Here is a 25,933-nt window from a genome sequence, read left to right as displayed (position 1 = left end):
AATTTATGTACCATTACATTATAAGCTGGGGATGCGGGTGGCGCTGTGGTCTAAACCAGTGTTCCCCAACCTTGGGCCTCCAGCTGTTTTTGGACTACAATTCCCATCATCCTTGACCACGGGTCTTGCTAGCGAGGGATGATGGGAGTTGTAGTCCAAAAACAGCTGGAGGCCCAAGGTTGGGGAACACTGGTCTAAACCACTGAGACTAGGGCTTGCCGATCAGAAGGTCAGTGGTTTGAATCCCTGTGACGGGGTGAGCTCCCGTTGCTCGGTCCCTGCTCCTGCCAACCTAGCAGTTCAAAAGCACGTCAAAGTGCAAGTAGATAAGCAGGTACCACTCCAGTGGGAAGGTAAACGGCATTTCCGTGCGCTGCTCTGGTTCACCAGAAGTGGCTTAGTCATGCTGGCCACATGACCCGGAAGCTGTACCCTCAGCCAGTAAAGTGAGATGAGCGCCGCGGCCCCAGAGTCGTCTGCGACTGGACTTAACTGTCAGGGGTCCTTTACCTTTACAGTATAAACTTGGAATATCGTGGAAACAGGGATTAACACTTTACTAATTTTTCTTTGTAAAACAAAGAAAATAAATGCATTTTACTAAATAGGATAAAAATAGCATAAAACCTAGCCCCCATGACAGCTCTCCCAGCAGCAGCTGTTCTGCCATTCTAGAGATTGGGGAAAAATGTGAAAGGGTGGCCATGGTGGGGATGGGCTTTGCCATAAGGGAATTATTGGATTATGGGAGCCAAGGATCAGGAGTTATGGCTTTAGCCCTGTATGTTCGAGTCCATTAACAAAGTTGCTCCCCATGAAATCTAGTTGCTGACAAGGCCAATCCACCGAAAAGCGCCATAGAAACAGCAGCAGCACTTAACACCACCAATATTTCTCAGTAGGGAGAGGAAAGCCTTCAATTTTCCTGGAGGTCATCTAGATTAAGGCTGAAATCCTGTGCACATTTACCTGTGAGAAGCCCCACAGTGGGGCTTGCTTCCAAGTAAACATACATAGGATTGCCCTATTAAAATACAGTAAGATATACATTTTACCATACATTAATAAAAAGTCTTACTGATTCCTTAAAAATAGAACCTGCCTTCACACAAAAACAACTGCATAATTATTTTTTTTGGCATTCATCAAGAGGAGATCTTATTGGAAAGGGCATAAGTACACATTGGTTTTGATTAACTGGATTACACAAGCCTTTTGAAAATCATCTGTCTCGTGTGTGCAGTATTTGCTTATTCCTGCCAAACACCCAGTAGTTTGTCCATTGCATGTTAATGCAGACTGGTGCAGTAACTTGGGGGAGAAGCTTTCAGTGCTTCGGTGTGGATTAGATGCAGAGTACCCAACAGTCTTATAGGATCGTGCTCCTTCATCAGTATTATTACTATTTTTAGTTGTTTTGATTAATTAGCAGAGCAAAGGTAAGATGCACTTTGCATGCATGCATGATTAATATAGCCATTTAGTTAGGTAGTAAAAAGCAATTATAGGTCAATACATACACTCTTATAATCAGTTGTTTTTTTAAAAAAATAAAGGCACTCTTTTGCATTTATGCTGTATGGTAGAGGATGAATTGGAGCTTTGCTAAGGGAGGGTGTAAACACGTGTGAGGGATGAGCAGCATCAGTTCCTGCAGTATTTCCAATTTGCCCATTTTCAGCAGATCATTAACACATATCTTTTGGACTGGGAGGTCTGTCATTATATAGAATTGAATTTAACCATTAATGACAATCCATGCCTGATTTGGTATGGGGGTGAAAGGCATATGCTTTTCTTTTTTTCTCTCTTTTTTGCAGTTAGCAACGCGGTAATTTTTTGGTGCAATTCGTAACTGGAGTAATTTTGCTCAGCTGTACTGTTGATATCCTGTCTCTTAGTCCTGCCACCCTCACAGGAATGCTTGGTGGGTAGAGGCGGTTCTAGGGGGCTGTGACCAGTGTGGTTGCATCAGACCCAGAGCAGACTTCGCCACTATTACTCCAATGGAAGGCAAGAGATTTTGAGTGCAGTTCTGTGTAAGAAAGCTATTTCCAGGAGGGAATCAGGGGTGCCATATTGGAAGAATCATTTCAGTTCAAATACTCTTTTAAGCAGCTTCAGGGTTTTTTTGTCACAGCCCCATCCTCCTCAAATAAATGCATACATTTCATATATTTAGGGTTGACATTATACAAATACAGGGTGATTTATAATGAAGTATACAGTATGCTTCATTATGAATCACCCTGTATATCTAGGAGCAAGTCCCATTGAACCCTATAGGGATGACAACTGAGTAGACATACATAGGATTGTGATGGAACTCCCCACTCAAATGTTAACAGAAGCCACCAGTTGCACTGGTTATATATTCCCCCCCCCAAGTGCCTGCACTGCATTTCAACAGAACTCCCCAAAATTACCTCCACACCCAAGTCTTTCTACCCCCGCCACATCAACACACATGCATTCTGGCAAAAGTGGGTGGTATTTTACGGCAGTCCTTAGACTAGACCCATAGAAGTTAATAGACATGATTCACTTAGGTTCATTAATTTCAGTGGGTTTTCTCTGAGAAGGACTTAGCTGAACACAAAGTTAAATACTCCAAACATAAATAAAAAGCATTTGGGGGGAGGGGAGTGGCAAAGAAAACTGTATAGGATAGCAGAAAAGATGTCCAGAAGTCACTTAGTCACTGGAAATATATTGATATTATCGTTGGGGACTGGACAAAGCTGGACCATCCCTTTGGAGGGGTTTTTTTGGGGGGGGGAGGTGTTGAGAAGCTTGGCAGGGCTATGACCCTTTTTGCCTGTAAGAAAGAGGGGCATCCCTTAAATGCTCCTTTGCCCCCAGTAACCAGTGTCCCTGTGGTCTCTTCAGTACAACAACAACAACAACAACAACAACAACAACAACAACAACAACAACAATTCTGCTCTAGAGGGTACGACACAAACCAAAAAAGGAGATTCTGACTAAACATCAGGAATAACTTTATGACAGTCAGAGCTGTTTGACAGTGGAACAGTCTCTCTCGGGAGGTTGTGGACTCTTCTTCCTTGGAGGTTTTTAAGCAGAGGTTGGACAGCCATCTGTCATGGATGCTTCAGTTGAGATTCCTGCATTGCAGGGGGTTGGACTAAATGACCCTCGGGGTGGTCACCTTCCAACTGTATGATTCTATGGTTCTTTGATTCTATGAACCTGCCCTTCACCCTAAGGACCCAGGGTGGGTTGCAACACTAAGACACAACATGAAAGACAGTATAAAACAATTTAGAATCACGGAGTGATTCGATCTAGATAGGTCTCCAGTTGCACAAGTGCTGGACATCCTTTAATTATATGAATAACCACTTTGATATTTAGGGAAAGTTTGAATGTTAAAACTATCTCAGCTCTATTTTAGTGATACAGGGGGCAGAGAGGAGCAGAGTTATTGGTTTGTTTTTGTTCTATTTTTTATTATGTACTTTGTGTGTTTTTATCTTGTATGTTTGTGTTGTGAACTGCCCTGAGATCCATGGATGAAGGGCAGCGTACTAACTAACTAACTGAATAAACAAACAGACAAACAAACAAACAAGCAAATGTGAATGCTTTTAGAAATGCAGATAGCAGTTGCAGAAGGGCCCGATCAGGTTGGGGCTGTGTTGTGTGGCAGTGGTAGGGAAGATGGAACAGGAGTTGTTCAAACTTCCCGATGAAACAGTCTTCCTAACAGTCCCACCTAAAGCTGCTCCTCCAAAGCTGCTGACTGTATCGAGAGGGAATCTCCAATTGCTACCTGAACTTGAATACTTCCCCTGGATCTGTGTGCAGAACATTATGGGCTTTGGGGTGGCTTTGCGAGAAAAAGCAAGAGGGAAGGAGAAGGGGTTATGTGCTCGGCTGAGTCAAGGAGGAGAAAGAGGGATGCAATCAAATTTATAAAATTGCATATGTATGTATCTATACTTAGATTTGATTTTTATATATATTTACATAGCAAGCAGTTTCTAGCTGCGCATTCCCTGTTGCAGGAATACATTAGTGGAGATTGACTTCCGTGTGTAATGACTTCTTTTAAAAAGATTTTCCTCTCCCATCCTTATCCTGCCTTAAAGAAAGCAAACAGCTTGGTAATGAACACAGTAGGAAGAAATTAAAGCAGAGTGCAGAGTATGCTTCAAGTGAGCTGTTTATTTTGCCTTTTAATTTGTTGTGATATTTAAAACTGAGAGCAGGGGGTAAGTACTTTTCTTCATTAAAGGGCTTAATTTTCATGCTTTCTTTACTTCTGCAGTTGTCCTACTTACTCTTCAGTGCTCGCACCATTGTCCTGTAATTCTAACCTGGAAGCAGCTCCCCCCCGCCAAGAGCTCTGGATGGGTAAAGGAATCAATTGCAATGTTCCATGCTTTTGAATGTCACCAGTCCAACCCATCCAAACAGGATGGTTCTGAAAGTGTGCATTATGTCTCATCCAGAAGAATAAGGAGTTTTTATACACTGCCTTATGTCTCTGTGCTATGCCATAGGAAAAGCTGGTACTTCTCACACCAAATCCCAGGTAAATTCACAGATCAGTGCCACTTTCTAGGTTTGGTTTGCGAAAATGAGCTCACCACTAGCTGTTGGAAAATTAGGGACTGGGGAAGTTTTGCCAGATATATCTTACAGTACTTGTCATCTCCAACTCCTTGAAAGATTCCATCAACGGTATCTCTGAAAAAATTTACACATGTCTTGGGAAGACAGTGTACTGGAAGAAGCAAAGATCACCAGTGTCAAAGCAATGATTCTTCAGCATCAACTTTGTTGGACTGGTCATGTTGTTCAGGTGCCTGATTATCATCTTCCAAAGGAACTACTCTATTCTGAACTTAAAAAAGGGAAGCGTAATGTTGGTGGTCAACAAAAGAGGTTCAAAGACTGTCTCAAGGCAAATCTTAAAAAATGTAGTATAAACACCAACAACTGGGAAACACTGGCCGGTGAGTGCTCCAATTGGAGAACAGCCTTTACCAAATGTGTAATGGGTTTTGAAGATGTGCAAACAGGATGAAAGAGAGACATGTGCTAAGAGGAAGGCATGCTTGGCAAATCCACATCGTGATCAACTCCCGCCTGGAAACCAATGTCCCCACTGTGGAAGGACGCGTGGATCCAGAATTGGCTTCCACAGTCACTTACGGACTCATTGTTAAAACCGTGTTTATGGAAGACAATCTTACTCGGCTACGAGTGATCGCCAAAGAAGAAGATGATTCATGAGTAAAGGAAGCTTTCATGCTAACATGGAAGTCCCATTGAACTGACTGCAATCCTGTGCATAATTGCTCAGAACTCCTATCTTAACTAAGGGCTCGTACACACTCCTACTTGTCCAATGCATAGGAAGCGCAGGTCAAAGAGGTTTCCTGCTTGTCCTGTGCTTTCTTTCTAAGCAGTGAGTCCAAGTGGTTTTCGTTTGCCCTGCCACTTGCAGTTTACCACTGAATCAGAGCGAACGTCAATCTGCAGGAAAAAAACCGATTGACTCCCCCCCGCCCCCGATTAAATGATAAACAGAAAGTTTTCCCAGGGAAAGTGACAAGGACAAGTGGGACAAGATTTGGCAGATGGAAACTGGCCAAGAAGAGATGGTGTTCGCCCTTCTCACATCAAAAAGAACTACCTGGCAATTACGGATGGCACACTAGGGCAGAGGCACTTGCCTGACCTCCTGGCAGGTGGGTCGCTGCTGGTTACTGGGAAGGAAAGGTCAGTGCGGCGGAAATTCTCCTGTCAGTGTCCTTGCTCGGACAGCCCCTCCCCACTGCCTCACTCCTCTTGGTAAGCAGCAGCGACTCACCTGCTTGGAGGTCAGGCAAGCACCTTCACCCCACCCATGGCATCTGCTCTTGCTCCCTGGTGTTCTCATATCATCGGATACGTGAGCCAGTGTGGTGTAGTGGTTAAGAGCGGTAGTCTCGTAATCTGGTGAACTGGGTTCGATTCCCCGCTCCTCCACATGCAGCTGCTGGGTGACCTTGGGCCAGTCACACTTCTCTGAAGTCTCTCAGCCCCACTCACCTCACAGAGTGTTTGTTGTGGGGGAGGAAGGGAAAGGAGAATGTAAGCCGCTTTGAGACTCCTTAGGGTAGTGATAAAGTGGGATATCAAATCCAAAACTCTTCTCTTCTTCTTCTAAATGTCTTGGCTGGATGGATGCTGCACATTTGTGTGAGGTTTTTTTAAAAAAATGTGTCCTGGGGCATTTGTTTTCATTATTGAAAGAGACTGGGTTTTAGGTTTTTAACTTTTATATATATATATTAAGATCCTGGAAAAATACAATGAAACTTGACAATGCACCATATGGTGCATAAACATTAACTCAGAATACAATCCAGTGTCACAAAGTTATAACCACAGATCAGTCAGCAGGCTCTCTTGGGACACATCAGCAACTCATTTCACTCAACATTCAAAGCATTTCATCTTTCTTTTTCTTTTTTTAAGTGGGGGGGGGGAGTGAGGAAGAACACCTCTTACAGAATAACAGAAAAGCTCTGTCCTATAAATCCCAGAGGAATACTGACAGGACCATATGCAGAGTATTGTTTCTCTCTTCTTAAAGGTGACTCGTGCAAAGCCATGCCAGCAACTTTCATAAGGTGAGAATCTTCCTGCAAACTTTCTCTAAAAGGGCACTAGATGGGAAATATATACCACACTTCTTGTTGTTTAGTCGTTTAGTCGTGTCCAACTCTTTGTGACCCCATGGACCAGAGCACGCCAGGCACTCCTGTCTTCCACTGCCTCCCGCAGTTTGGTCAAACTCATGCTGGTAGCTTCGAGAACACTGTCCATCCATCTCGTCCTCTGTCGTCCCCTTCTCCTTGTGCCCTCCATCTTTCCCAACATCAGGGTCTTTTCCAGGGAGTCTTCTCTTCTCATGAGGTGGCCAAAGCATTGGAGCCTCAGCTTCAGGATCTGTCCTTCCAGTGAGCACTCAAGGCTGATTTCCTTCAGAATGGAAAGGTTTGATCTTCTTGCAGTCCATGGGACTCTCAAGAGTCTCCTCCAGCACCAGAATTCAAAAGCATCCATTCTTCGGCGATCAGCCTTCTTTATGGTCCAGCTCTCACCTCCATACATCACTACTGGGAAAACCATAGCTTTAACTATGTGGGCCTTTGTTGGCAAGGTGATGTCTCTGCTTTTTATACCACACTACAGTGCACCAATTTTGTAATTCATTTGGCTTATTCCCACCACCGAAGTGAATTCGAAACCATACACTTGCAAAACCCAGCATTCACACAGCATCTTAAAGCCTCATTTAAAACCTCCACATGCATTAACTTGTAATCCTCGAAAAAGTTCTGTTAAGGTAGAAAGCTCTCCCTTTCCCAACCTGGTTCCCTTTAGAAAATTTTAACTACAATTCCCACCAGCCCCAGCCAGGATAGTTAACAGTCACAGACAATGAGAATTAGTCCAACAATATGCAAAGGGCACCAGGTTAGGGGAGGCTGAGACCAGTTTACCTATGAGATTGCCTTACTTCAACGCAATTGGCACTACTACAGGTGCCATGAAATACATGTTATGCATTTGCAAGAACTTGATCATTCTGTGTGGCAGCAGCTGCACTTTGGAACTCCCTGCCTATTGAGATCAAGCAGGCGCCTTCACTGTACTCTTTTCAGTGCCTGCTAAAAACACTCCTGTTTAGACCAGCCTACCCAGATGCTTGGACGCGGGTGGCGCTGTGGGTTAAACCACAGAGCCTAGGACTTGCCGATCAGAAGGTCGGCAGTTCGAATCCCCGAGACGGGGTGAGCTCCCGTTGCTCGGTCCCCGCTCCTGCCAACCTAGCAGTTCGAAAGCACAACAAAGTGCAAGTAGATAAATAGGTACTGCTCCGGCGGGAAGGTAAACGGCGTTTCCGTGCGCTGCTCTGGTTCACCAGAAGTGGCTTAGTCATGCTGGCCACATGACCCGGAAGCTGTACACCGGCTCCCTCGGCCAATAAAGCAAGATGAGCACCGCAACCCCAGAGTCAGTCACGACTGGACCCAATGGTCAGGGGTCCCTTTACTTTTACCTACCCAGATGCTTAGAAAGTTGAGGTAATTCTAATCTGTTTTGGTATTGTAACTTTTGTTATGTTTTACAGTACGGCTGCAAATTTTTCCTAGATTCTGTTTTATCTTGTGCAAACATGTGCAAACATATTTGATACTTTTTACAACCATGTAGTGTGTAAATTTTATGAAATAAAACAAACAAACAATCAGTTTCCAGGCAGGATTTGTTTTGTCAACTGGTTTGCTTTTCGTTGCTGGTTGTTAATGTACTGCACTCAACTAAGACAGGTAAGTGTGTGTAAGGAGGTTAGCAGCCTTGTAGACTTATTTGAAAGGCTGAACCAGAATGCTGGTTTTCCTGCAGCAGAGCAACGCTATTTCTTCCTGGAGATCATGCTTTGCAAATCAGGGACCAGAGGTGGGGATGTTTGCTTCATCTCCTTCCCTCCGTCTGAGAATGCCCCCCTCCCTTTCTGCATTGGCATTGACTATGTCTTAGATTTTCATTCTGTGCAGTGACACTAACAGAACTTGAAGTCGTGGTTTCAAGTGGCTTCATGAAGGATGCTTATGAAAGAACCTGGTTATTGTTCACCATTTACATCTTGCCTTTCTGACCTAAAAAGGGGGCCTGAAGGTAGCTTACATTTAAAAACAGAGCAGCATCTATTATTAATTGCCCAGTTACATGACAAGAGCAGAAAGCATTAAAAACAACAGTGTAACAGAACTAACCAGCAGAAGGGAGGAACTTGAGTCCAAACACCAGGCAAGATTTTAAAAAATGTCTTCACCACTTGCCTCATGAGCCATGATTAGGATTGGTGCACATGCAATCTAGGCTGGGGTAGGCAACATGATGCTCTCCAGATCTTGTTGGACTACAACTCCTGTCAGTCCCAGCCAGCATGGCTAATAGTCAGGGATGATAGGAGTTGTGGTCCAGCAACATCAGAGGGCACCATGTCATTGGCTGCAACTGTTCTTAACCAGGGCTTGTTATTAGATATTGGGATGGTTATATGTCTGACACTCAGAGAAGAAATAAAGACCCCATTACACGAGCCTGAATGCTTTTGTGAAATTTACATTACTTTTGGCTACCTTACATTAATGCCCAGAAAAACCAGTCCAACAGAATACAACACAACATCTTAAACTTTGGGCTACATGGGTTTACATGTGGCAACCCAATGAATCATATATGCAGCAGGAACCTCTCCCACCATTGGTTGCATGTCTCTCCACCCAGGCCAGCAGGAAGGAAATGTGGGCAGAGTTTACAATGGGGCATGAGTGTGACAGAAGAAGCCATTGCTGCATCTTCCCTCACAATTTCACAGCTGCTAAAGTAGGGTTACCAAACGTCCCCACTTCCCAGGGACAGTCCCCGGATTTGCAAATCTGTCCCCGGACAAATTCCATCCCTGGAATATCCCCAGATTTGCAAATCTGTCCCCAGGAAACATGGCAGTGGCAGCTTCAGCAGCCTGGAGCCAGCCTGTTAGCACAGTTGGCTCTGGCTGGCTTCAGGAGCTGCTTGCTGCCATGGTGCCCACCATTTTTCCTGCGCCACGGCAGCGAGCAGCTTCTGAAGCCAGCCAGAGCCAACTGCACTACCAGGCTGGCCCCTCCTGGGCAACGGCCGCCCGCCCGTGACCCCCGAGCCTCCCCTGATCTGTCAAAACAAAGGGTGAAGGAGATCGGGGAAGGCTCAGGAGTCACAGGCATGTGCTGCGCCATTGCCCAGTTTTTTAAGAAAACCTCTGTGCATTTATGTTTCACAGGGTGCGAAAGAAGGACTTTGCACCTTTATACAATATGCGTGTGTGCTTGGGCCCTGGGTCTTTTGCCTCACCATACCCACTACTGTCTACCTGTTGCTACTCAGCTTCAAAAAAATAAAATAAAGTGTCCCCGGATTCATTGAAAAAAATCTGGTAACCATATGCTAAAGAGAAAGAAAGGTTCTCTGGGTGGCAGCCCTGGTCTCAGATCTGCTAACTACCTAACGTTTCTGGGAGGGGAAAGAGTGTGTAAGAGATGACTTTTATTTCTGAAACTGTAAACCTGCCAAGAGTTTATCCCCAGCTCATAACCTGCAGGTACAAGCAAGCCTTCAAGTTGTGCAAATGTATTGACTTTTTATTTTATGCATTTACATTTATATGTAGGGCAGGTGCAGGGAACGCAATGCGAGGTTTGATGCCAGTTCATCCTGTAATGCTTGCAATATGTGGTAACCCAAGAGCTAATATATCTCTTCTTGGTACTGACATTTATAACGGCTAGCTAGAAGTGACATCTATACTATCCGGTCCTGACCTTGCTGATTGCCTCAACTCCATGAAGGAATACTATTAGCTAGCAAGATAAAGAACATTTTCGGCTGTCTGTGAAATCAAACCAGGAAAGGAAATAAGAGACTTTCAGTGTATGTATAACTATTTGAGGTGCTACTGAACTGTCTACCTTGTTCTTATAACCAGGCTTCAAAGGACCTCTGGGAATATGAAATATGAGTCCATGGCCTTCACAGCAGTCGTTCTGGCTAAAAGAATAAAGGAAAAGGAAATAAAGACACCTCCACACCTTTTGTCCCACAACGGTCCAAAACCCTACAAAAATGATGTTCCCAGAGCTTCAAATGCCACCTCAAAATGTATGCATTTTGCTCCTTCAGCTCAATGGTGGCCCTACTCTAGAAGAAAACTGTGAGGTACCATACAACTGACCAAGTCAAGGCTGCAAACTATAAGAACTAACAATGTACTTCAGTGTGAATATGCCACAATCCAGGCTTGTTTTCATTGCCAAAGATAAGTACTGTACAGCCTTCTTGTCTTTCCCCCAAGGCCACTCAATATATATATATATACATATGCCGTCTGTACACTGTGCTTAAAGCACAAGTGTTTTAAGCTGGGACTGCATGAAGTTTGTTCACAATAAATGTGTGTTCTCAATAGAATAGTTTCCCAATATACTGTATTTTTCCGTGTATAAGACGCCCCCATGTATAAGACGTGATTGGTGGGTGCTGCAAGGTCCGCTGGCTATTGGCTGCTGCAGCAATTGGGCGGGCGACTGGTGTTTGCTTTCAGGACTCCAAATAAAGAGAATGGGTGGAGAATGCTCACAGTTGCTGAGCTTTTTTTTGGGGGGGGGAGGGGGGAATTGCCGAGACTTGTTGAGCTTTTTTGGGTTGCCAAAAATCACTCACCCGCAAGAATGCGACAGGAAATTGCACTCACATCGGCAAAGCCACCAACTGTCTGCACGCTTGCTGAAAGCAAACACCAATCGCCCGCCCAACTGCCACAGCAGCCAATAGCCAGTGGACCTTGCAGCACCTGCCATTCACCCGCAAAAGCGCCACAGACAATATCCTGCTCGTGGCAGCCACCAATTGCCCGTCCCACCTCTCCACTATCTGTGTAGAAGACGACCCCAAGTTTTTAGCATAATATTTTAATAAAATAACCTAGTCTTATACATGGAAAAATACGGTATAATGTATACAAGGTATTGATGTGCATACTAGTTGCATGAGACCATGGAACATCAAAGAAATACTGTGTGGATCATTGCATTCTTTCTTTTCTCAAAAAATGGCATTTAATTGCATTTTCTTCCAAACACAAATCCAAAGAAGACCACATAGTCACATTCTTAAGCTCCTTTCAGGTGACTGGCTGTTGGGCTCCAAGTGTTGATAAATGGGCTTGGGTGACACTGCACTGCACACCACCAGTTGCACGCTTCATTGCATGTCTGCAACTTGCATACACGTGTTGGAATTTAAGGCACATCTGTATCTGCAGGTGTGTGATAGAAGGTGTTTATGGCGGTGGGATAGAGCCTGCCATCACCCCACTATACAAACATTCATTCAGTAGGCCTAAACATCTGCACAGAGCTATGCTCTGAAGAGTATGTGAAGGCTAGTCACATTAACTGGGGGTGACTGAGCTCAGGATTATTAATTATTTTAGAATTTAATTTGGACTGCAGAATTAGTCACCCACTTTATACTCAGAACTGCCCTGTGAGTTAGCTTATACTGAGAGACCATGCCTGGCCCTAGGTCACTCGCTGAGCTTCATAGCATAGCAAAAATTTGAAACCAGCTCGTTCCCTCACCTGTTTAAAACTCTTCATTCTCCGTAGACAATACTGAATCAGATGAAGCAACGTTTGACTTAGTATAAGGCACTTTCCTACTTATAAACCCATCAAACAGTTTAGTTGCCTCGACACTAAACTGGGGGACGCGGGTGGCACTGTGGGTTAAACCACAGAGCCTAGGACTTGCCAATCAGAAGGTCGGCGGTTCGAATCCCTGTGAGCTCCTGTTGCTCAGTCCCTGCTCCTGCCAACTCAGCAGTTCGAAAGCACATCAAAGTGCAAGTAGATAAATAGGTACCGCTCTGGCGGGAAGGTAAACGGCGTTTCCGTGCACTGCTCTGGTTCGCCAGAAGCGGCTTAGTCATGCTGGCCACATGACCCGGAAGCTGTACGCCGGCTCCCTCGGCCAATAAAGCGAGATGAGCACTGCAACCCCAGAGTCGGCCATGACTGGACCAAATGGTCAGGGGTCCCTTTACCTTACACTAAACTGGGTTCCAACAACAAAGAATCTGAACTGTAGTGATTGTTGTCTAATAGTTCAGGGGATTTCACAGAGCTAAACAAAATTTGCTGGAGAAATGAAACATGCACACACTAAACGAAAAGCTGTCAAAAAAGAATGTGAGAATATTTCTTGCACAGCAGTCTACTTACCTGAGATTTTCACTATTTTTTTAATGTTTCATATTTGAAGTTAGAGTAACCCTATGCATGCTTACGCAGAAATAAACCCAGCTGTGTTAAAATGGAGATTATTTGTGGGCAAGTGGCTATAGCATTGTACCTGTAATGGTACTTTCATTTTTCTACTATAGCATTCACTAGAAATATAACTGGATAGTAAATTAGCTAACTATGAAAGTGGCCAAGAGATGACGCGTGCATTAAACCAATCTATGTACCAAATAAAATGGTACTACTGAAGACACAGATGGATTTCACAGTGGCAAGCTGGATTGCCACAAGAAACAAGGGCACAAATAATGTGTTTTTGAGAGTTGGAAGGCAGAATGACAAAATGATAACACCATCATTACCTCTGTAATGTACACACTCATTTATTTTGTCCCATTGTTACCTCCAGTCAAAGAGGGTTTACAAGTATCTGAAGCATTAGTACAACATATAAAGCCTGATTGATTAGAGATAACAGCTCGGTGAGTAGTCATGGCATGGGCAATGATGACCTCACACATTCTATCTTCAACTCTCTACAGCCCCAGTGTCTTCACAAAAACAATGTAAGGATGTAATAGAAATAGCCATGCCATTAACAAGTACCGTATTTTTCGCTGTATAAGACACACTTTTTCCCTTTCAAAAATTAAGGGGAAATGTGTGTGTGTCTTATGGAGCAAATGCAGGCTCCTTGGCTTCAGCGATAGCAATGCGAAGCCTCCAAAGCGCAGAGGGAGAGCTCCCCCCACACTCCGGAGGCTTCGTGTTGCTTTCGCTAAAGCCGCCTGAAGCCCCTGGAGCGCAGCAGGAACTCCCGCTGCGCTCCGAAGGCTTGCGGATAGTTGCCTGAAGCCTGGAGAGCTAGAGGGGTCGGTGCACACCGATCCCTCTTGCTCTCCAGGCTTCGCTTCGCTGGAGAGGCGCTGCACAGTTTTCCCTCTCTGCGCAGCGCCCCTTCAGCGAAGCGGGAGGAGAAATGGAAGGGGCTCCGTTTCTTCTGCCACTTCGCTGAAGGGGTGCTGAGAAGAGAGGGGGAGACTTTTTTTCCCCCTGTTCTCCCCCTCCTATGGTCCGGTGCGTCCTATAGAGCGAAAAATACGGTAGTTTATTTGAGCACTTATAAATATATCAGCGGTACTGATGATAAGACAACAGATTCAAGTTTGAAACCTGGCACTAAGATTAATACAGAATATTCTCGTTTTCTTTTAACAAACCATTTTCCATCAGACTCAACAGCTACAACTTCTTTTGTTTCTTTTCCCACAGGGTGCAACATATTCCTTCACCCGTGTTTTAAAATGTGGATTAAGGGGGAAAGCAACAAACACCTCCTGTTCCATTGTGACTGCTGCGAGCTTCTTTTATTCGGATGGATGGCTAATACGTAGACAGGCCTCTTAATAATTGCCCTAATCTTCCCTAATGTATTGCCAGTAGAAATGAATAGAAAAAGTCTATAGTGGACATTGTATCAAGACTTCTTTGTTTGCAAGGTAAAATGCCCTGATTTCTGAAATCTTTAATTGAATGGCACGGGGTTTTTGGGGGGAGTTTTTTTTTTGCCTATAATTAATTACAGCTATGGTGCCTTTAATGCCCCTTTCAAAAAACATTAGTTCCTTGTCTGTCACCTAGTGGCTTGCTTTATTTCTAACAATTATCATTGTGTTGCGTGGAATGCACTCTGGACATGTAATTGTAACGTCTGGATCACTGTAAGCTGCCTTAATGGAGTATTACAGTAATCCTCAGCGTGATCATCTTTATTAGACAGATGTAGCATTTATTGAGAAAAGATTCCTTCCTTTTCCAATGGCTGGCTGAGATCTCTGTGAAAGACAAGCTGAAAACTCCTAAACACAATATTTTCCTCGCAGCAATATGAAAGTATGCATTATGAAAGCACTGAGTTTTTAAAAAACACACATGCATTTTATTGAATGTTTGACATCCCACCCACCTCCTCTAAGTAATATGAAGTAAAAGCAAGCAATTTAACAACATAACCTCTAACCTGAGTATTGGAGAAGGTTAGGCTAGTTTTGGAAAAGCGAAGTCCCATTGAGTTCAATGGGGCTTTATTCTACTCAGGAGATTCATGGGATTGCAATCTCTTTGCTGTGATCTTATACTTGCTCCTTCTTTGGTGCTAAATTTTGGAAATGTCTATGAAACAGTGTTAGGATTAAAATGCAATCTCCATTTTCACATGCTTCCAACACCTTGTAACATATGAATTGGACCTCTTCTTTAAGAAATAAAGGTAAAGGTAAAGGACACCTGTCAGTTAAGTCCAGTCGCAGATGACTCTGGGGTTGCGGCGCTCATCTTGCTTTACAAGCCGAGGGAGCCGGTGTTTGTCTGCAGACAGTTTTTCCCGGGTAATGTGGCCAGCATGACTAAGCTGTTTCTGGTGCAACGGAAAACCGAAACCAGAGCAGCACACGGAAATGCTGTTTATCTCCCCGCCGGAGCGGTACCTATTTATCTACTTGCATTTTTTGGCGTGCTTTCGAGCTGCTAGGTTGGCAGGAACTGGGACAGAGCAACGGGAGCTCACCCCGTCATGGGGATTCAAACCGCCAACCTTCTGATCGGCAAGCCCAAGAGGCTCAGTGGTTTAGACCACAGAGCCACCCGCATCCCTACTCTTTAAGAAATACTATGTCCCTAATTATGAAATATAGCTCTTGCCCTGACTAGCAAATTGTTCAGATGAGCAAAGGCAAGGAGGGGCAAAAGCTGCAGAAAGATAGAACGAATTCATTCTATCTCTTCAGGACATTTAGAAATCATGGGAATTTGATTAATTTATATGCCAGCAATGATGTTCAAGTAATAGTAGACTGACCTTGATTGAATATCATAGGCCTCATAAAAAGAACTTCCATAAGGGTATGTAAAGCATTACAAGAAAACAGAGTTGTATCTTCAAAACAACAACGCTTGTGTAAAATCACTGGCAATAGTCTTATCCTTATTTCAGTTAAGGCCTGCAAGGCAAGGGATTGGATTAGAGTTGTGCTTCAACAAAACTACTTGAAATCAAGAGGACAAAATATCAGGCTTCCTTCCGCAAACTTGCTATGTTTCTACACGTAGATAGTTTCTTGTGTGAAAGTATCAAAATATATAGCACCTTGCCTGCGCTAGCTTCAAATAGTAAAATCAAGACAAAGTTGCACTTGCTAATTCTGCTGATTATACTAATTTGCTGAATGAGGTGCAGCCTTACGTGCCAGTGGATTCACAAGATCACTAACCTTTCTCTCCCACAGTTAATCAGTCAGTTGTAACCTTACTGTGTGAAAATGGGTCTAGACAGCAGCACTGGTATTATCTAGAATGTACTTATCTCAGTATTTGACTAGAAGTGAAACAATATATATTTCTGTACACTTCTGTCTCTCAGATATGAAAGAGCCTCCTTTTCTTCTCAATCTCTCATGGAAGTTGGCACTGTCAAAATATGAAGGATGGGCCGCAAATCACACGTAGTTCTTAACTATGTTCATTTACTTGATGATTTTTAGCGGATGTCTACAATTTGTTACTGTTAATAGTCTCTCTAAGTTCAAGTTATTATAAACCACTCTGAGAGTGCAGTGATAGGGCAGTATATCAATACTTCAAATATATGATAAACAACGTGTTGTACAGGACTTTACAAACTTCTGGGATACTTCACAATGCATCCACGTATGCCATTTATAAATGGCTGTGTGTGTGAGAGAGAGATAGAAGCCATCACACACAACAGCACCTCAGGTTGGACTTTCGCCTCAGGGACCATCTTGTCCAATGGAGTCCATTCACATATTCAGCTGCCATATTCATGATCCTCACAATTCTCACCATTTGGTTGCTCACTGTGTGAATCAACTCCATTAACACACACGTGTGTCTGAAATGATTTGAAAGTTCTGTCTCCATTGCATGATCTGGCTCGGCTCAATCATACATGCAAGGCATCATCATTAGTCAACTGTTTATACATACAAGCTCCTACTGGATTCCTTTCTTAAGCTCCCTTCCTGCATTGTAAGCCTGCATACATGTCTCAGTTTAATCCACACCTGCATCTTTAAGTGCATAATCCAAATATTGAGTGGTCAGAAACCCAAGTGGCATGTATATATATGTGTGTGTGAATCAACCCTCAGGGACCGCCTTCTCAGGCTCTGTGCCCCGCTGGTTTTATAGTCCAATGAGAATGGTCCCTTGACTGGATCTTCTGTTTAAAAATTAGGAACTGGCAGGGCACATCCAACGACCTTACTGGTGAGCTCCTCCTAATTCTGCAATTATGTCATACCCAAAGCCTGGCCCTAAATATCTCCCAGTAAAAAAAAAAATGAAACAAAACCAAGACTAATCTAATTGCAAGTTACATTTTTATGTTTTGACCAGGTTTTAAAATTTCTGTTCGTTACCATGAGCTGAATGGGAAAGTGTAGGAACGAACACAAAAATAACACATTGAGATCTAAAACATAAGTTATAGGAAAGTAAAACATTTCTCTGAACTGTTTTATATTTATTTCGGTATGTCAGGACCAGACGAGTGTCTAACATTTAATTAGCATAGCAGGGCTCCATTCAGTCATTGTAATTTGTCTCTCTCTTCAAAGAAATACATACATTGTTATAGATCCCTCTTTTCTTTTGCTATGAGGCATATATCAAAAGAGCAAGCACACTTCCATATGCAATACCATATCAGTCTGATTATATCCTACATAACAAGACATGCCCCAAGATAAAATAACACTCAGATATTTATTTGGAAGGACTACTTTGATGTTAAGTGAGCTAAATAATTCTTTAAACTCAAAAGGCAAGATGGAGAATTTTTTGTGTCCTTGCAATCAATCTAAATCTACAGTAGAAGGCAGCGCTCTTTTACAAGTTCAGCCGTAACAACGTAATCCAGTTGGGATCTTCTTTTGTCCAGTCCCCGTTTTCTAAAGTGCAACCTGTTCTGAAATTGCTATGCACACTTCTAGGAGGTTTCAAAAGCATCCTGAGTGAATTGGTGGCAGTGGAAAACTGAAGAAGTACGGATACTTAACCTGTGCTCGTACAAGTGAGACTGAAGGAACCCAGAATCCCATAGAGTGGTAAAGAAGCAATATTTTCCCACCACCATGCATCCTCCCAGACTACCCTGTGGATATTATCTGGTTGGTTTGGGGCCTTTCGTATGAGGTGAGGCTGATATACCAACTGCTGCCCCTCCTGGGCAGAAAGAAACTAGCCACAGTAACCCATGCCCTGAGGTTTGGAACAGCACAGAATGTGGTTTATGTAGTGAAACAGGAAGGGGGATTGAACAAAACGAGAACCTTTGTTTCGTGAGTGGGAGTGCCTTTCTACTTGCACAGGGACTACTGGATCAAAGCTTTTTGGCTTATCTAATTTGATTCCTATACAGTATATAGCCCCCTAGCACACCAAAGCAGAAAGACTTTGTCCCAACCACTGACTGTTAACTTGCCTCAAATTCCTCCATCTGAATTGTAAATGGAACTGTGGAATACATCCAGGCTGTCTGAAAGTATGGAGGAACCTCCATTTAATTAATTAAGCTCCAATTAATTCATGTTTTAAATTTCAGAACTTAAAGTGATCATAACATAAGAGTTTCAATTCAGGTATTGTTTAGATAAAAAAAGGAAAATTAACTCACACTTAACTTTTCAAACCGTAACAGGAACTTAGGCATATTGGTTTAGGCACAGCTAACTTTGGAGGAACATTTTTGTGTATTCTGTTGAAATAAAGTTTTGTAGCTCTGAATTCTGCATAAAGCAGAATACTGTATATTATGACTTCCCTTTGCATATTAAATATTATTTCTGAAGTCAAAGGATATTACCATGTGATAATAGCTAGAAATATCCATTTTAGTGGACTATTTTCTCTCCAAGAAAAATTTGAATTAAAAGAAATGACGTGTTGAAAAGTTCCAGAAGTTGTACAGTTTTATTCTTAAAGCTTTTAGAACATTTAAGGCTGCAGTTATCTGCACACACTTACTTGGGCACAAGACTGATGGTGGAACTTACATTTGAACAAATATACACAAACTCAGCTTCCATGAAAGGGAAAGGGAAAAAGGAAAACTGTACTTGCAGCTTCTTTTGGATTTTATATCCAAAGCCATTTATTTCTGGACAGCTGGCAGAATTTCAGCCAGTTGCCTTCTGGAAAAAGCGGGGATTCAGAGCACATCATGCCATACAAAAATAGCATTGTATCATACCTTCCTTTTTCTTTTACTCATGTCACTGTGTTGGCCTTTCCTCTGAGCTCCTGTCACTTACTGCTGCAGCTGAGGTTATAGGTAGATACTTCATTCAACAGCTTCTCTGGCAGGAGCCTCTGCAATTCTCTCCTTTTATCATCACACTGTAGCTTTAACCCATAGAAGATATATATATGAGAGGAAAGATAGAAAAAGAGTGTTTCATTTGTAATTTAAGATTCCGCCTTCTCTCAGGCAGGAAATATAATCTTGAACCTACAAGAGAATTTTTATTCTGATTTTTTTTTTTTGGCCTCTTTTTCTGCTTTAAGCACTAGATGCTGAATACAGCAAGGCCACAAGGAAAGGTATACAGAAGCCATTCACAAGGAAGATGCTGATGATACACAAGCCACTCGGATGAGAACAATAGGACACCGTTTTATGACAAGATGGTCCGGAATGAATAATGCATGGATGAGGATAATGGCTACCTGCCTTGACTTGAAAAAAGAACAAACTGGGGCATCCCAAGAATTCTTGATGCAAGCCCGTGAGCCAAGTTGAAAATAGCTTACACCACTCTGCATTTCGCTCATGATGAGACAGCAGTAGCAAACTGTTGGACTGAAAACTGCGCAGTAGTTAGTTCTGCAGTCAGTATAACAGAAAAGCCCTCTTGCAGTATAGGAGACTAGATGCAGCAGAGGCACTTCGCCTCTGCCGCTAACAATTGTGCAAAAAGGGGAAAGTCAACGCATGCAACTTTTATCACCCCTTCCTGAGAAGATGCACATATAAGGATTCGGCCTTTCCCAAATCTATTGAACAGAACAACTCAGCCTTCTAAGTGCATTTGGCCATTCTTCTCATGTATAAAAAACGTACCTACCAACACACAGCCCGAAACAAGTATATGCTTGTTTCTGTAGCTACAATTTAAGTTGCATTATTGTCAGAGGAGTAGGATGGGGGCAGGGCGCGGACCGCCCCTAGTGTCATCACTGAGGGGGGTGACATTTGGTGTGATGCCCACCCGCGACTCCCTAGCCTACCTCGAGCCGTCAATGTGTGTGTGCGTATGGGGAGAGGAGGTTTGACAAAAAAATTCTGCACCGGGTACCACCTGACCTTGCTATGCCACTGATTATTGTCCAGCTAGCCTACTTCGCTAAATGTAGCATTTCAGCTGAACTGCCTTTCAAAGTGTTGTTAATTAAGTACGGCTCCCTGAGAAATCTCTCATTAACAGCAATGTGGACTGAGCTGGTTTATTTTGCTGCCCTCCAGGCTCTTGGAAGCTTTAACAAACCAGCTACTAACATCAGCATCAAACTTTATTTCATCCAGGCTTTTTCTTGGGTAACTGCTGCATAAATTCTTTCCCCAACTGGAATCATTGCTGTTTGCACAACTTGACCAAGGGATAAGGCAGAGGGTCGAGTCACAAGTGGTTTCCCACTGAAATAGTTTGTTTATAGGAAGAGCGAGGCTGTACTAAGTTACAATGGCACGAAGCACTGTACTGTTTTAGAATAGTACAAACTCCCCACCCCCCGGAAAGGATACAGTTCCAATGCTTATCCTTCTAAACAAGGTGCCTGATTGAAGTTTCACTTGTCACTTCAGAAGCCTTTGGAAGAGGTCACTTTCCTAGTGAGGTATATTCTGTTTGTTAGTTTTCAGTTCACATCACTGATTTTCCTTTGAAATGTATGTTATTAGCACAGTGGGGGCCTGTTATTTGTATGTCATGAACCTAACTTTGACATCTCTCCCTAACAACTGCTTTTGGGATGTCATATGGCTAGAACCAATTGTCAAACTTGCTAAACACAGAAAAAGTAAGGAAAATTCAAGCAGAAACAGAACAAACTAAGAATTTTAAGTGATTTCACTGGCAAAACCCTTTCCCCCGCTCTTTTACTTAAGAGCTGAGAATAAGAAGAAGAAGTGGGGGGGGGGAGCTCTAAAGGAAAAACCTACCCTTGTCATCACACTTTTTAACAGCACTCGCATGCCAATTTAAAAAGAACTGCAGCCTCAGCGATTTCTTAAATAACCTGTTCCTTTCTTCATAATCATCCAATATATTTGCTTCACCTTTTGACTATTTCAAGGCTTTTTAATAAAGTAAAATACTTGGATTTTGCCAGAATTATATTTTAGAAAGCTCAGAAATATATTATCCTTACATGCGCTTTTAAAAAGATTGAATTAATGTGGAATTCTGATTTGTTGAAAGAAAAAAAATGGAAGAAGCCAACTTGTAGCCTGCCTTCCAAACAGACTTTTCTTCTATTCACACTCTCAAATTAATCTTACAGTAACCTTTATCAGTAATAATAGAATAATTCATTTATCTATAAATAACACACAAAAGCATTACAGTAATCTACGGAGGTAAATACACAAAACGGATCCTACCCTCATTGCGCCAGCTCACAATTTGTGCTCATCTCTCCAATTTTGGCTCTCACTTGATAGCTTTTATTCTTTTCTTTTTAAGGTTCTCCTCTCTCTTTCCTTCTCTCTCCCTCCCTCTCTCTCTCTCTCTTTTTCCCATTAGGATTCGAATGGGCTGGTTCTTTAGCCAATATGTCGATACATGCCTGAATACACTTGTAGAAAAGCAGCTTCTCCTTTTGTTTGGGTCCTGTATGGGTGAGCGTCCTTCCACGCCAATAGGCAATGGCTTCCCTCACAGTGGGAACTTTCCAATAATTGCCAGAACAAATTAAAATGAAGCTTATCTGTTCCCTTCCCCTTTCAGTTGGAAAATGGGGGAAACTGAAGAACAAGCCCAATTTTAACTGGTAACAATATAGCGTAGAAATAGATTGGATACAGCTAGGGCAGAGTCATGTTGTGGACATGCTGTGTTTTTTTTCATGGGTGAAATGCTGTTGCATCATGAGCAAATCAAATCTACAGTCTCTGCAATCTAATGAAGAATATCAAAGTGTCCTTGTAGGTTAACTAAGAATCCACCCATTCAAAACTGTCTAAGGCACCCACAAAGGGTTTACTATTATTTCATGTCACATGTGACTGCAAACAGTGTACCTGAGGGCTTGGCATATTTTACTATGGGAAAATAACAGTGTGAAGGCCACAAAGGGACAGATTTTGATACTGTAATTATGCTAATTTTAGAACTGGGGCCCTAGTCATGAAAAATGTTAGCCATTCAAATAGGCATTTGGGCGTAGCAGGCAAAAGCAACACTACTATATTCCCAGGAGCAAAAGGCATTTGGTATTTCTGTAGCTGTGTTATTGATGAGTTCTTTATTCTTGTTTTCTGTTTACATGCATGTTAATACACAAATACATAAACTGTTCCTCCCCAAAGAGAACCAATTACCTCATTTACATGCTACTGTAAACCATAGTTACAAAAGAATTACAGCTTACCATGAACGAGGAACACCTTATTTAAATAACTTCTGCACCACTTCTACTTTGGGCAAGTGGGAAGGATCCAGACACCCATGCTTGCCTAGCAGTACGTGTGAACTAGTGCTCATGGGTTGTTTCCTTTACAGATAAAACATGACAGAAAAAGCCAAGGTTTTGTTCTTGGCTTCCTCTTGTGAACTGCTTCAAGTGAAACAAACAATGAGTGCTGGAACACGGCAGACACAATTTAAGCAGCATAAGCAAGCACTCTGGGGTGTATGGGGTGTTAGGGGAGGAGTAATTTTATCAAACAACACACACACAGAAAGAAATTAAAACTTCTCCAGAACAAAAGAGATGCTCACTCTCCCCATAAATTAATGCCTATATATTGCAGACATGCTGGAGTGCATGTGGTGTTAGGGGAGGTGGGGGACATGTCGTGCTCCTTCTGGAGTAGGTTTTCCACCTTTGGTCCTCACCCTGCACTCAGCTCCCATTTGTGGCTCCTAGATAGAAGCTGGTAGCTTGTGGCAGTAGCCACACCCTGGGAATGGCCAGCTAAACCAGGTTGGGATAGGTCGTAAACCCTCAGTGAATTGGGGGCTTGTCTATCCCCTGCAATGTGAAGACAGGCTCTGGCAAATTGAGCAGACGAGATCAGCGGTGGGTCCAAAGGTCAGGAAGGCAGTTACTGCATGTGCTGTTGAGGGAAATGAAGGGCAGATGGGGCTCACTGACCTGGGAAGAAAGCCCATCTAGGAGAAAGAAAACTCTGAGCTTAAACCTCCGCTGCCTTGCAGCTATACCCATTCATGAGAAAGACTTCAGGGGTAAACCCTGAGGAATAATCCATATCCACTGCCTTACGGGACAAATTTGGGAGAAGAAAAGGGCACTTTGCATGCCTCCTTCCAGCAACTCCTGTGGTTGCCAAATGTATTGCTTTCCTTTCCTTTGGAACAAATCAGTGAGACTGAGAGAGGGGTCTCTTGTTGTCTGGGCAGCCCAGGACTTCCATATACACTGCCAAGCCTTGTGCCCCAGAGAAGTCACTTCGGTGCAGCAAAAACAAGAGGGAGGCAGCAGTTATGAGTTATAAGTTCAACCTGATTGGCAGAAGGTACGAGATCTACAGGCTGCCTTTGTCAGTGGGCGAGATCATCGTGTGTCACTGGTCAATTACTGCCTTCCTTAAACCAGGCAGCCTCTGGTCAATAAAGTGCCAACCTGCTACTAGGCTTGTTGGCAGACCAAGATGTCTGCAAACTTGAAGGCTGGCAACATGAACCCTGTTTTGTGGGATTCCCTTGCAGATGATAGCAGGGCCCGGAGGCAGACAATCAGGTCTGGTATCCAGAGCAGTGACCAGCGGAGGAATTAGTGCAGAGAGAAGAAAAGCCATGGTGCACCTGTAGCTGCAAAACCAGACGCCTTCATCTGTCCCACCTGCAATTAAAATATGTACCTCCCATATTGGACTCCACAGCAGGCACTGCAACCTTCCAACAGTTTGACTTCACTGCCAAAGGCGCACTCTTCCATTGTCTCCCGAGACAGACAGCTGCTAACAACAACAAACAAGCGCTTGGCTTGATCATGCTAAGCCATATGGCTCACTGTTACATGAAGATGGGGCTAGTGACATCATGTGGAAGTTATTTCAATGAGTTCTCCCCTGGTGTCTGTTTTTCTATCATTCCATCCCAGCCAAGAAGCATTTACTTCTTCCTTGATTAGCACTTCCTGATCTTGTGAGTTTAAGTACTCTATTGGCAGTACAAACAATGGCATGACTGCATATTTTTCCTCCTTCAATGACATTCAGTTCTACATTACCACCCTCTCGTAGTAGGCCATACCTTTGCCCAATTTTCCTTAGATGCTAGAAGACAGTTCTGAGATAGGTAAGGTTACTTTGGGAAGTGATAAAGAGTTGCTTAAAGGTAAAGGTAAAGGGACCCCTGACCATTAGGTCCAGTTGTGACCGACTCTGGGGTTGCGGTGCTCATCTCGCTTTACTGGCCGAGGGAGCCGGCATACAGCTTCCGGGTCATGTGGCCAGCATGACTAAGCCGCTTCTGGCAAACGCACGGAAATGTTGTTTACCTTACTGCCAGAGCGGTACCTATTTATCTACTTGCACTTTGATGTGCTTTCGAACTGCTAGGTTGGCAGGAGCAGGGACCGAGCAATGGTAGCTCACCCCGTCGCGGGGATTCGAACCACCGACCTTCTGATTGGCAAGTCCTAGGCTCTGTGATTTAACCCACAGCGCAACCCGTGTCCCTTTAAAGAGTTGCTTACAATTTGCAAAGTAAGTAGTTCAGGACATGGCAAATATATGCCCCTTTAGGAAGAAGTACATATTTCCTTTTGTAGTATTTACGGTAGGTATCATATCATCTTTATACTGATGTTGGTGTGGCCACATTTGGGATATTGCATACTTTTCTTGTTTATCATAATGCTGGGAAATCATATAGAAAAGAGGCAGCCGAAATGATACAAGGGGTTGGAGTAGCTCCTCTAGGAGGAACTCCAAAAACATTTCAGCTTTCTAGGTTAGGAAATAAGAAACTGCTTTATACCAGGTGTGTGTGTGTGTGTGTGTGTGTGTGTGTGTGTGTGGCATTCGGAAAACTTGTATATAATTATATTATTACAACATAATCATATGCATTGTTAAGTAAATATTATTACAGCACAACTGTACTCATTGTGAACTACTGCAAATATTTATAGCCTGCTTTTTTGTTGAAACAACATCCAAAGTGGCTTATGAACAAGTCTATAAAATGGCAGCAAAAAGGGCAATAAGTACACAAAAAACCAAACGGAAAAGAAGTAAAGTTCAAATGGAATCAAAATCAGCACAATAATAGAAATTATAAAAAGGCAGGCAGGCAAGCAAGGAAACACACACACAAACACTAAACACTAAAGGTCTTGGTGAACAGAAAGGGCACTACAGTACATGTATTTTCTAAAAGACAGAAGAGTTGGAATTCCTTTTACTTCTCGTGGAAGCCCAATCCTCAAATGAAGTCTCACCCCCAAAAAGCCATTCATACAGTTGCTACCCACTTAACCTCAGTTTATAGGAGTAACTGAAGGAGGAACTCTAATGCAGGTCTTAAGTTTCAGGCAGGTTCATATGGGAGAAGATGGTCTATTAAGTATCCTTGCCTCAAGTAAATTAGGGGTTTAAAGGTTAAACTAGCACATTGAATTGAGTCTGGAAGTGCAGTAGAGGCAAGATCACATTTTTAAAGATGGGTGCTGTTTGGTTAGATCTATCTAGGAGAGACTGTAACTGGAAAACCAGCCTAAGCCAATGGATGGCCATCCATGCCACAGATACCATCTGGGCATCCAAATTAAGGGCCAGATCTAGTAGCACT

The 25,933-nt window shown here is 43.0% G+C and overlaps 1 protein-coding gene across 2 annotated transcripts in view; it reads right to left on the bottom strand.

The window, feature by feature from the left end:
* CDH20 (cadherin 20) overlaps nt 1-25,933 on the bottom strand; it is a 155,100-nt gene that overhangs the window by 47,442 nt on the left and 81,725 nt on the right. Inside the window, exon 1 of one of the 2 annotated variants that reach the window (XM_083623819.1) lies at nt 10,542-10,621. The exons of the other annotated variant lie outside the window; for it this stretch is intronic. The gene's annotated coding sequence lies outside the window, so the exon portion shown is untranslated. Of the gene's footprint in view, nt 1-10,541; nt 10,622-25,933 lie in introns of those variants that run through there. 2 annotated transcript variants of the gene reach the window in all.

This window comes from Podarcis filfolensis (genome assembly GCF_964270895.1).
Source record: "Podarcis filfolensis genome assembly, chromosome: 7".
Taxonomy (NCBI): Eukaryota; Metazoa; Chordata; class Lepidosauria; order Squamata; family Lacertidae; genus Podarcis; species Podarcis filfolensis.
The sequence above is the reverse complement of the archived record's forward strand: the minus strand, read 5'-3'. Positions and strand labels throughout refer to the sequence as shown.